The sequence below is a fragment of the Leptonychotes weddellii genome, chromosome 10 (genome assembly GCF_054177405.1).
Source record: "Leptonychotes weddellii isolate Sample4059 chromosome 10, ASM5417740v2, whole genome shotgun sequence".
Classification (NCBI taxonomy): Eukaryota; Metazoa; Chordata; class Mammalia; order Carnivora; family Phocidae; genus Leptonychotes; species Leptonychotes weddellii.
The window spans coordinates 99,021,330-99,034,858 of record NC_138378.1 but is presented as its reverse complement, the minus strand read 5'-3'; the positions used below and the strand labels follow the sequence as shown (position 1 = coordinate 99,034,858).

General features: G+C 41.7%; 1 protein-coding gene across 1 annotated transcript in view; it reads left to right on the top strand.

Annotated features, from left to right (window-relative positions):
* The first annotated feature begins 1,821 nt into the window (after positions 1-1,821).
* RASGRP3 (RAS guanyl releasing protein 3) overlaps positions 1,822-13,529 on the top strand; it is a 97,462-nt gene continuing 85,754 nt past the window's right edge. The window contains exons 1-2 of the mRNA XM_081796955.1: positions 1,822-1,943; positions 2,493-3,220. The gene's annotated coding sequence lies outside the window, so the exon portion shown is untranslated. The remainder of the gene's footprint in view (positions 1,944-2,492; positions 3,221-13,529) is intronic.

Here is a 13,529-nt window from a genome sequence, read left to right as displayed (position 1 = left end):
ACCGAACATAGTTACATTTTTTTCTTGTGATAAGGACTTTTAAGTTCCACTCTTCTAGCAGCTCGCAAATACACATTACAGTGTTATTCACTATAGTCACCAAATCCTTTTCAGAGGTGGGATATTAATAAAATAATTTTATAGACCACTGTTCCTCATACTGTAGTGAGCATTGGAGTCACCTGGAGTTCACACAGATTGCTGCCCACCCCCCCGCCACCCCGTGAGATTCTGATCCAACAGCTACTGAGGCTACTGGTCCACAGAGAGCGGACAGCACACTGAGTAGCCCCTCCTATCAAGAGATTCTCTGGCTTCCCCTGTGTTGCTTCTCAAAGTGTTCCCCCCATGTAAAGAGCAGCTTGTTAACAGATGGTAAATGTGGGATGACCGACAGAAAATGATAGATGATCAATAGATAACTAATAAAATCATAGGAAGGACCTTAAATAATAACATTTTTTCTTTAAAATTAGTACGTTTTTAAAAATTTTATTTATTTATTTGTCAGAGAGAGAGAGAGAGAGAGGGAACAAGCAGAGGGAGGGGCAGAGGGAGAGGGAGAAGCAGGCTCCGCGCTGAGCAGGGAGCCCGATGCAGGGCTCGATCCCAGGACCCTGGGATCATGACCTGAGCCGAAGGCAGATGTCCAACCAACTGAGCCACCCGGGCATCCTGAAAATTAGTAAGTTTTTAAAGCATGGGATGCATACTATAAAAAACAAAAGAGCACTAAATATGTCTATCACAAACCAAACTGTCCCCGCATTCCAGATCTGTACTCCCACTTTGCCAAACCAACCAGGTTTAAATATTTTGTTAGAGTATGTGAACACCACATTTAGAAAGAAGTTGAGAATTGCCCTCCACACAGTTGATGCCAGTTGGTACTTTCATCGACTGTTATGGGAATTCTTACTCCTCCGCACTCAAATGGTATCAGACAATATCAACATTTGCCTCTGTCCATCTGATATGTGAAAAATGAGATCTAATTTTTATTTTATGTTGTCTATAATTATGAGAGAAGTTAAACAAATTTGAGTAGTGAAACCGTGGACAGTCTTTAGTTTAATGCCAATGGCTGACTGGTCTATAAACTTAGCTTCATCATTTCTTTTAAGCCAAAGTATCTGCTTTTCTCGTCCACCTGTTGATATCTTCCTGTTGTTGAACCTTGCCTCCGAAAGCACTTCAGTTCCTTTCAAATGAAATCAGTGTGGTGATCCCCGTGGTCTGCCCCCTACCTCATTTCCCCCAGGAAATTCACTTTGTAGGTCATTCCCTTGGGAAATGAAGGAGGTGATGTAGGTTTGTGGATGGTATTTTATATAGAAAATGGTACATCTCCAACCCCAAGCTTTGCTTGTGGTAAATGTCAATTTAGCACAACCAAGATGATAGGAAGTTAAACTTTGACTATGGTACCATGACCAAAGCTGAATTTCCCTTAGCTTGTTTATTGGTATTCACTTGAAGGGAACACACACACACACACACACACACACACACACACACACACACCTCAGACTGCTTTTTGAAATCACATACATTTCCTGCCTTCTTCTTTCCTCCGTGCTCTTACGACCAGCCTATTTATAGCCCAGGAAAGGAAAAAGCTCCACTGGAGGCAGGAAAACTAAGTTCAGAAAGAATAGGAGGAAGTGTGCCTGCCATTTAGCCAAACAACCTTTAATTCATTGAGCTCAAAGCTTAGCAGCTTCACTGTCGTCGTGAGGAGTAAACAGCTTGCGAATTTGAGACTTTTTTTCTCTCCCCACTTTTGACCAGCGTTGGGACTGTGGAGGTGATGGCAGGAGACAGAACAGAAATCTCTAGGTGTTTTCATGCATGAAGAGAAACTTGTGAGGGGCTGGCGAAGCGGAAAGAAGACAGTTCAACAGAGGGACGAGTTGGAAATGATTCCACAACTGTGAGTTCAGGTAAGTGTCATTTTTAAGACTGTCCATTGTTTTGTCTACAAGCATATGGTGAGCAGTGGGCATTAGCCAGAGACAGTGTGCATGCTGTGAGGGCAGGGCCTCATGAAAAGCTTGTAAGCTTGCTTATATTTCTGAAGAAATGTAGAAACCTGTCTCCATCAGGACATCTTCAGTTTGTAACAGTGATAAATATTGCTCTTGAAATAGTAGTTGTTTCCTTAAGATAGCTTTATGTCCATTAAGTTTTCTTCTGTTTCATCATCGCCAGGGATTAAATAGTATAAATGATTTTACTGAAGATCATTTTTGAAAAATAATTTCTTGAGTTTGTCTGTCCAGCCCTTTCAAATTGCTGATTAATAATCCATGTACCATTTCTTCGATCACTGCCGGTTTAGAATACATTTAAATTGGCTCTCAAGCAAAAATAGTCAACTTTAGAAAAGTTGCTTTAACTGAAAGTTAAATTTCGTAGAAAAGTAAGTGAAGAGAAAGTTGTTGTTTGTTGTTTTTAATACAAAGCTTCTTTTCCTGGACATTCATTTTCAGACAAAGGAGAACCTTCCAGAAGCACCAAAAACAGCACTGACCAGCTCCAGTGATAGAAAGTGTTGACGATAATTATTTACATTTAAGTTAGGATTTCGAAACATCTGTGTCACGTACATTTTCTGAGTGGCCTGAAAATTGCCCCCGGGTTTGGAAGTGGAAAGGTCAAAAGGGAATGGGTTAAATCCAGGAACAGTTGATGCTGCCCACAAAAACTTGGAAAGCTCCTAGGAACATTCCAAATTCTTTTAACATTCCTTGCCATCAAACAAGTACGTTTGTTTAAGTGATGCACCGTATTTGCATCCACCGCTGAGAATACCCACATTAGTGTCCTGGAGGAACTTGATTAATGTTGTCGCAGTGACAACAAAGGAATACATTTCTAGCGGTCTGTTGAAAAGAAAGAGCAGAAGGAAACGTGTTGCTCTTATTCCGGCTTATCCCAGTTTGAGATTGGTATGTTGAGAATCTGTCACAAGGAGATAGCAAAGCCGGGAGCCAGAGAGGCTGAGCCAGCCAGATTTCCAATGGCATGAGGACGCCAAGCCATGGTTCTGTCTCCACGTGGAGCTCGTTGGCTGCTCTCTTTCCTAGGAGAATTTAAGGGTTATTTTTTTTCTGATTAGAAAATTAGAATTCATCCTTGGAAACTGTAGTAAAGTGTAGTATTCTCGAATAGGGAGAACAAGTTTTCTTCGTTGAACTTCATCCGTACAAAGAAAAAGGTAAATAAAGTTAATCTGGATAAATATGATGGATCTGAAGAAACAAATAAACTCTTAGCACGCATTTCCAAGACACCCCAGTGCTGCCAAGTTAATTCTGAATCTGTTTTCTTATTTCCCCAAGGTGAAACCCAAGGTCATCTCATTAATTGTCCCCCATGTGGGTCTAGTGATAGACACAGTGCTGACCGTGATCTTGATTTCGGGAATGTTGAGTTCCCTGCCCTTACGGTTTCAAAACAACTCTCTCATCTGACATATTTATGAGAATAAAAATGGTTTAAACACTGTCGAAGGTTTAAATAATAGAGAAAATTAGGCGTTATGCCTTTTGTTCTAAGAATGTATTTTTTTTTTCACTTTTAGAAATCTTACGGTTGGTCATTGGTTTCTGGAGGCCCCACAGATGCTTATAAATATATTCATGAAATCCCAGTTATTTAAAATAGATTTGGGGGGGATTATTTAATCGTTTCACCAGTTTCTTGATGTACTTTCAAGCTCCTGAGGCTATCTGATGTTAGAGTTAGCTAATTTTAGCTTTTTTATTAATTAAGTAGAAATGTATTGCTTGATTTCCAGCATGACTCTTGTAATTGCTCTGTGTTTGTAGGTTATATGATAGAGCCACCTCTGGCTCTCACATTTAAATACAAGTGAAATCAGATGACTCTAGAGATAGTGTGAAGCGGTGAGAAATGGAAAAGTCAGCACATGTGGTCCATAACTTGTAGGATATGTTGAAGTGGAGTGTGGGGAGAAGCATGCCAAGGTCAGGCGGCTGCGCCCACCTGGCTGTGGGGATGCGGGGGGGAAGTCACATATTGGTTTTAGTGTGTCTCTGATAAGTGGCCTCTAGAGGTTTTCTTTCTCCGATGCCTCATCCCCGCACTCCCTATATTACAGGTTAATAGCAGCACGACACCACTAAAGCATATTTATTAAGTTTTCCTACTTATACAGCAATCTTTACCTTTGCTAACTCAGCATTTACTCTGAGAAAGGGAATTACGTAAGACACAAAGCATCCGACACCACATTCATTATTAACTAAATGAACGGGGTCGATAGTGGGTACCAGGTAATGGAAGTCCTGATCCAGGCAGGCTTCGTGGAGTTATGAGGGTGAGCTGACTCGCAGGGCGGAAGAGCTGATGGGTATAGCAAGCGATAAGAGTGTCCAGAACAGGATGGGAGCTGTGTGTGTGGGCCTCTGCACATTCCTATGAGATAGCAATATTCTCGGTGTGCCCAAGGAATAGGAGTGTCCGATGGAAAACAGGATTCCCAGTTAAATGGGAATTTCAGAGAGACGACAGATTGTTTTTAGTGTAACATGGGCCCATTGCACCAGTGTGTTTGAAGCCACCTGCATGGGACATACGTATTCAGAAATATTATTTGTTGTTTATCTGAAATTCACATGTAACTGGGTGTCCCCTGTTTTAATTTCCTAAATCTGGCAACCGTAGCAGGGAGCTATGAGTCAACAGCTTGACAGGGGCCGGGGCAGTGAGCATATGGGGCCAGAGAGAAGCGTCTGGAGGAGGTTGGGGTCAGACTGGGGTGGGACAGTAATGCCAGACAGAGGAGTTTAGAATCTAATTTAAAGCCACTGGGAAGCCACTGAGGGGCTTTGGAAAGGGAAATGACATCAATAAAATTTGCCCAGTTAAGACAGGACCCAGTGGGGCAAAGAGAACAGGTTGCCAACAGAGAGAAGGGAACCAGATGGAGACACATTAGAGAACAAATCGACCTGTTTTGTAAACTAATTGGCTTTGGTTATAGGAGAGGAAGTGTTAGAGAGGATGTTATGTTTCATGGTCTGTTCTGAGAAAGAGCCAATCAGAGCGATAGCAGCAGGTCAGGGAGTGAGTGAGGGAGATGAGGACTTTGGTTTTAGTCATCTTAACTTTGATGCCATGATGGACAGCGGGTAGAAATCGGAAGCGACCAGCTGGAAATGGGAAACAGTTTAGGAGGGAGGAGAGAAGCAGAAGAGATCACAATGGGCCAGCACTGATTGGGCATTTCCTACGTGCCAAGCCTGTTATGTCCAGTCTCTTGTTTGATGCTCACAACCGCCCGTAGGCAGGCTGCCTCGCTAGCCACACTTTATAAAAGAGGAAACGGAGGCTCGGAGAGGTTAAGTAATCTGTCCACAACTACCTAGCTAGCGAGAGACAGAGAGTGGAACGCAGGTGTTTAGGAGGCCGAAGCCCGAGATCTGCTCTGAATTCCCCTTCTGCATCTGCAAAGATCTAAAGGCACCAGTTGTTCATGCTGTCACCCAATTTTTTTAAAAATTATATTTTATTATGTTATGTTAATCACCATACATTACATCATTAGTTTTTGATGTAGTGTTCCATGATTCATTGTTTGTGCATAACACCCAGTGCTCCATGCAGAACGTGCCCTCTTTAATACCCATCACCGGGCTAACCCATTCTCCACCCCCCTCCCCTCTAGAACCCTCAGTTTGTTTCTCAGAGTCCATAGTCTCTCATGGTTCGTCTCCCCCTCCGATTTCCCCCCTTCATTTTTCCCTTCCTACTATCTTCTTTTTTTTTTTTTTTAACATATAATGTATTATTTGTTTCAGAGGTACAGGTCTGTGATTTTTAATTGGATTCCTGGTATTTAATTTTTTCTAATGGGTAGCTCTCAGAATTCTGCACCTTTTGGTTAATCTCCCTGAGGAAAAGGGAAGAGTGTATACTCAGAGAATTTCGTATTTCTTTACTTGCATGGTTATTTATTTCCGAAATTGGTTTTCCCTTCAGTGCCTCGTGTTTTACTTTTCCTTGCTTATCTGGTGAATTAAAGATGATGCCGAAAACTGGCCCATGAATGTTAAACTCTTTTCTCTGTCCCCGGCTTCCCTCTAGTGGCCGTCCCAGGTAATGATGCCCAGGCCAGGCAGGGACAGAGCAGGCAGCTGCTGGAAGCAAGGTCTTTAGGAAACCAAGAGTTCACCGAATCACTGCAGAATCATCTGCGGGCTCCTAAATGGTTTGGAGGCAAGTTGTGCTTGGAGATCCTGGAAAAGGACTTTGTGGAGTTACATACCCCCTTACAGTTGGTTGGCCTGAAGGACATTTTGAATAGACTAGTTTCAGATTTATCTTAAACTTTGTAAGCATGAAAAATACGTCACTTTCTTATCTTGTTAGGAGGGTACATACTAGCAAGTTTGGTTATTAAGCTTTTAATGCACATATCTGCTTTTATTGTTAAGAGAGTTTCCTAGGCCTTTTATTCTAAATGTTTACTTCAAGATACACAGTATAGTTTTTAGTCAGAAGTGAGTAATGTATCTTTTAGGAATATATCTTAAGGAAAATATTCATAGATTGAGACCAAAATATATGTGAAAGAATGTGTGTCTATTTGTAATGGACAAATTTTGGACAAATATACAAAATGAGGAAATCGTCAAGTAATGTTCCACAATGTGGAATTTTATATAGCCATTAATTAAAATATTTAATGTTTTTAGTAAATGTTAAGTGAAAAACAAGGCAAAAAATTATATACACGGTGTGAACTCATTTGCTTAACAATTATATATGTTTATATGAAGAAGAGTTAATTAAAAATTTACATATCAAAATATTAACAATAGGAATCTCTCCTTGGTGAGATAATGGGGATTTTTATTTTCTACTTTGTCTCTGGGATAAGCATTTTCTCCAAGATAAGTATGTACTACTCTTATAATCAGGAACAAAAACCAGTGTGTTTAAAAAAAAGTGGAGAGCCAAGTCCCAGGGTTGATTTCTTGCTGTCATGGCTGACAATAATGTCTGAGCTAACTCAACCCCATTTACAGCCTCTTTGCCCAGTAAAGAGCTGTATCCTGTTTGTGACAGCATAATTCATTGTAATGGAAAAGATTATGATGCACTAGCCTGGTCTGTGACTTCACTATATTCATCAGCAACAGGAAACAAAGACACACACTTTTTTTTTTCATAATTGTTTTAGTAATAATTGACAATTGGAGGAAATGAATGGCAGAAAACAATTATGGGCAGACAAGCTGGTCAGCAGATCAGACTGGGCAATGCCAAAGGGAGCAGTGACCCCCAGTATGTTTTTGATTCAGGAATCTGGTAATCCCACATCAGGGGTTTGGTACTAAACTTTTTATGTATATCAATACTCGGGGTCAGTGTGAACTTTTCCCTGTGTGTGTGTGTCTCCTCTAATAATAAACTAGCCATTGGTTGGTTGCCCATACATAAAATTCTAAAAGTTTTATTTTCTATTAAATGGAAAAATACCAAATTCATAGTTCTGTCTTCCATGAAATGATCCCTGGTCTTCATTTTAGCAGCAATGGTTGGGGGAACAAACAACAAAAACTCAAAGCAAGTGAATTCATGATTCACTCTGTAGTGGAATGAGCACAATTAGCAACCAGAGAGCTCAAGTGAAGGCTGTATCATCAACTAGGAAAGAGCGAAGTGAGGCAGGTATTCCGTACGCTGTAGAAACATTTCTCTTCCCTAGTGGCTTGTGTCTATAAGCATAACTTCACTGTCAGGTTGGGTACTCTTGAAATTCTTTGGGTGGAGAAACTAAACATGCAGGGCGTGTTTTAACCTTTACTCCAAGTCAGATTCTTCTCTGATTAGCCTGATATGGAGCACAATTCCACAGTAGCTCTTGCTTCCAATCTTAAAGACCACTTACAGGTCATGCTGTTTGCTGTGGAGGCCTCTAGACCAGTGCTGTCCAGTAGAAATATAACCTGAGCCACAAATGTCTTTTTGTATTTTCTAGTTGTGTGTATGTGTGTGTGTGTGTGTATGTGTGTGTGTATTACTAAAGATTTCTTTCTTTGTACTAAGTTGTATGCATTATTAGAAACACAATGTTCATAATGCTTTCTGAAAGTTAGTTTTATTTATTTTTTTTTTAAAGATTTTATTTATTTATTCATGAGAGACAGAGAGAAACAGAGGGAGAAGCAGGCTCCCAAGGAGCGGGAAGCCCGATGCGGGACTCGATCCCAGGACCCTGGGATCATGACCTGAGCCGAAGGCAGACGCTTAACCACCTGAGCCACCCAGGCACCCAAAAGTTAGTTTTAGACTGTGTAATGAAATCATTCCTATGCCTAAATACACTTGAAAACATCATTAGAAAATAAGGTTTCTTACCATCATGTAACCCAGATTTCAAAAATGGGGAGTTTTTCAAAAATAAATAAAAAGAAACAGAATTAATTTTTGAAGAGTTTATTTCTTAGGATGAGAGAGAGAAGGCATGAGCAGGGAGAGAAAGACTCTCAAGCAGACGCCCCACTGAGCCACTCAATCCCAGAACCCTGAGATCATGACCTGAGCCGAAATCAAGAGTTGTCTGCTTAACTGACGGAGCCACCCAGGTGCACCCAAATAGAATTAGTCTTTAAAATGTAGTTATTTAACCCAATATGTCAAAACATCATAATTTTGACAAGTAATCAATATAAAAGATTGTTAGTGAGATAGTCTACCTTTTTTGGGGGTGGGGGGCAAGTCTTTGATATCCAGTGTATATTTTACTCTTAACACACATTCCTCTAGGACAAGGCTCATTTTTACGTGCTGATCAGATTCAGGGGCCTGGTGGTTGCTGTATTAGACAGTGCAGATCTGAACAGAAAAGCTATAGTTACATAAAGAGCATGTGAAGTTCGGCTTGCGGCATCCTACTCTCTGTTCGGGACTCGGTGACACTTGTGATTAATGCAGCTGTGGCCACTCTCACAGGTAGTGACTAAAACTGAATGGCTGAAAAGCAAGAAAAAGATTGGCAGTTTTCGAATTTCTGCCCATTAGAGCAATGCAGTTGTTCATTTAGACCGTGTAACTAATGGATGCTTTAATACAGAAGAGGGTAATGGAGGTTTTGAAAAACTCCACATTTTTGAAATCTGGGTTACATGATGGTAAGAAACCTTATGTAACCTAATGATGTTTTCAAGTGAATTTAGGCATAGGAATGATTTCATTACACAGCCTAAAACTAACTTTCAGAAAGCATTATGAACATTGTGTTTTAATAATGCATACAACTTATTACAAAGAAAGAAATATTTAGTAATTCACACACACACACACACGCACGCACACTCCTTCTAGCATTGTGATCGCTTGCTGATGTCTTTTCGGCATTCTGCATTGTCTTCTGTGAAGAGTAGGAAGTATGCTTTAATAATCTTGTATAACTCCTATGCCCTGGGGACTCTCATGCCAGTCAGCTGGAGCGATAAAGATAGCTCTGTGCGCTAAAGATGGGAATACAAAAATAGAACCGGTGGAAGTGGGTCCAACTAAAAGACTGTGGGTTCTTGTGGCCCCCCCAGTGGCAGAGAGCTGGAGACAAGGGCCCCGAAGTCCTGGCAATGAGTCTCAGGCCCCTGGACCCATCGTAGTCTGGGTTCACTTCTTATTCCATGAGGGTCTGTTTATAAAAGCTAGATTTAAAGCAGTCAGAAAACTCGAAGGTCAAAATAAAAGTTAAAGACATTTAAAATGTAAATAATGACCATCCATCGCATGATTTACAAATTGGTAGTGCTCCAAAAGCCTGTTTGTAAGAATTTTCTTGGCCCTCTGAATTCACTTTCCATTTTTCCCATAGAAACAAAGTCATAAAAAAAAAAAGAAACAAAGTCATAAATAGTGATGGGGTATGCGCACCTAAAATACTGTGTACTGGGACACCTGGGGGGCTCAGTCAGGTAAGCGTCTGCCTTGGGCTCGGGTCATGATCTCAGGGTCCTGGGATCGAGCCCCTGCTCGGCGGGGAGCCTGCTTCTCCCTGTGCCTGCAACTCCCCCTGCTTGTGCTCTCTCTCTCTCTCTCTCTCTCTCTGACAAATAAACAAAATCTAAAACAATAACTAAATAAATAAAATTAAGTAAAATAAAATACTGTGTACTTACAATGAAATTATTACAATGTATTTACTTTATATTCACAATATATTACATTAAATTTTTATTCTTTATTAAATCATGATTAATATAAATAATCTTTTATATACATATTTATATTATATATTTATATATCATATAAATTATACATTTATAATTTTTATAAATCTGTTAAATTACTACAATGCATTTATAATGAACTATAGTTATTAATGTATCACTTCTACATTAGTATATCATACATTAATAATATGTTAGTAATTACATTAATACATTAATCATCTATGAATAATTAAAACAAAAAAAGAATATGCTGAATCAAGGCACACGTCACCTTATATCCAAAGCAACAAGCGCTGGTAGGGAAGCGAGTCACACCAGGCACGGGAACAAGTATAAAATAGATATCATACTTATTTTGTCCCTTAATGTCAGTAGGAAAGCAGATTCACTGCAAAATGAGGCAACAGGTGGAATTCTTTCCTAAGGAGGCTGCCTTACCTCTCTGTGACCTGTCGGTGGAGACAGCTTTTCATTTGGATGTCTGAACCTTGGATTTGCCTTTTCCTTAAGGATGAAGTACATCTAGCACTGCCCTTAGAGTGTAGCCATAATTAGGATCTTTTTTTTGTTCCCAAGTAGGGTGAGGTTTTCCTAAGTAACATTTGGCCGAGAGGAAGGCGGAGAGAAAGGTTGCAGTGAAGGAGACTATGTGGGCCCATGAGACAGAGATTCATGCACAGTTGCTCAGTTCTCCAAAGGAGAAAGGAACCCAGAGCACCAGGGACTCTGCTTTGGATCTGGGTTTTTTTCCTGCAGCCTCCAGGGTGGGAGAGAGGAGGGGAGCAAGGTGTGTGCAGCTGGTCTCTGCATGTAGAGAACACTTTCTGACTCTGTTTCTTCTATCTTCGTGAGTGCCATGAACTCTTGGATCCTACGGAAAGGACCATGGCTTTTTCTCATCACTAGTAAATGAAGAGCGGGTGGCAAAGTAAGGCATTAACTGCCCTTTGGGCAAGGTCAAGGGCCACTGGTTGGTTTCACAAATCAGCAAGAGAATTCAAGACCGTATAGGTGGGGTGGAGATCATGTATGTAGCTCAAGAACAGGCGCCTAGGCCAGGAGAATAAAGTATTCCTGTGACTTCTCTCTTCTGGAACACCTTCCTGTCCTTCCTTCTGGCTGGGAACTGGGGCTGTCTCTCTGGTCAGGGAGGTCCGCCAACAGATCAAGGGTGGGTGCTGTGCTGCGTGCTGCTCAAAGGGGCAGGCCACGTCTGGAGCATGCACATCTGCGTTTTCTGTATCCGAAGTGACCCCTATCCCTCTTGACTGATGATCCCATCCTTCTTCAGGATCCTCTCTCTCAATTTCTTTGGCTTCTAGGACGTTTCCTTTAAAACCTTCACATTTTTTCTTTGCTGTGGAAACTACGACCCAGACTACCTAAATCCGCTGCCCATATGAGTTACCCATTTGATTTGTCGAATTCCACCGCTGAAATTCTCAGTGTGTCTTCTGGCACATAATGCCTTTGTTTTCTCATTTCTCTTTCAAGATTTTAAACACATAAAATCAGCCGCTCTGTCCTCGACCCTACTGAAAGTATAATGTCAGAAACTTTCTAAATGATGCAGGAAATAACCTCTTTCCACTTTTATTCCTCTTGATCCCTGCACCATTTACTATCCTAAAATTGTCCTCTATTGAAATCTGAGATGCCCCATTGTTCCTGTTTTCTTTCAATCTTGATGAGTGTTTTCTTTTTCTTTGCCCTCAATTGCAGCCATTTACTAGAGGTCCTTGTCTTCCATTTCTCTCTAAATCCTTTGTCCCTCAGAGAGCTCGTTCATGGCTTCCATATGTAAAGAACTCTACCCTTGCTTCTCTAGCTCTGAGGGGATTGTAGCCTGCATTCTAGGACCAGGTGTCTGTCCGTATGCTTCTACTCGATGTTCTGTCCTCACTTCAAACTTAGCACGTCCAAACTGAAAATCCTACCCTTCTTCCCTTAGCTATGCAGCCTCCCTGTGTTCTTTCCTTTGATGGTGACATCATCCCATCTGTGTTAGAGCCATCTTTCCTCCATCTTCTTCTTCACCTCCTGGTAACCCAGTAGGTCATCCTTCCTGTTAAATGTGTCTCACATTCCGTTCCTCCCTTCCTGTCACTACTGCTTCCCTTCTTGTCCTTTTTACCTAAATCCGGGACTCTATCAGTAGCCGTCCAGCTGATTTCCTTCCCTCAGGCTCTCCCCTTCCCTCACACTCACCTCTCCACACTTCTGAGAGAATAATCTGTCTTGGAGGGTGTTATACTTTGTGAAGTTAACATTTGTTGAGTAGAGCCCTGTAGAGTTGCTGGATGGTGAGCAAAACAGAAGACCGCAACAGAAACTGAAAGAGAGAGATTTACTACTTACAGGTCCTGGAGGAAGCACACCGCATACCTTGAGGGGCTACACAAGGAGGTCAAGGTGGGGTGCAGGCACAGGACCTGAGCACATGCCTTTGTTAGAGGCTGTGGGTGGCATGCTTTGGGGTTCCTGGGTTAAGGCCAGATTGGTCAATTCAAACCAAAAAGTGTGGCTTTTTGTAAGTCCCACCAGGTCTTACGTGGTCTTACCAGGGTAGCATGAGGGAAGGCCTTGGGAGGCTGGGGAGACTATTTATCACAAGGGTCTTTAGGGAGGTCCTATCAGGAACTTACATTAACCTGTCACTCTGCAGGTTGTTATCCAGGGCAGGCCTTTGCGTGAGGGGCTGGTGTCCGTTAGCTAAACTCTTGACACAAGGCTGCAGACAGCCTGGGATCTTAGCCAAGGTTGAGGAAATGGAAATACATTCAGCGTAGCTACATTGGTTATAAGAAAACGTGTATGTCATGGAAGCACAAGAAATGAAGTGGAGAACGGCAGGGGCCTCCAGAAACTCGGTGATCAGGTTCTGAGGCCATGAATTCTGGAACATGATGGTTTCTACCTCCATTCCTCAGAGGCTCTGCTCACCTCCCCCAACCCCAGCTGCTCTTCCTGCCTCTACCTCAGCAAGCACAGCATATAGGATGTCCATCAGCTCCTCAGTTTGAAGGTTCTTTTTTTTTTTTAAAGATTTTATTTATTTATTCATGACAGAGAGAGAGAGAGAGAGAGGCAGAGGGAGAAGCAGGCTCCCAAGGAGCAGGGAGCCCGATGCGGGACTCGATCCCAGGACCCTGAGATCATGACCTGAGCCGAAGGCAGATGCTTAACCATCTGAGCCACCCAGGCGCCCCAGTTTGAAGGTTCTTTTTATTCAAGCACTGATCGAAATGGATACATCTCTTGCTGTCCATTCCAAATTCCCTTGAGAAAGAATCTGATTATCAGACTGGC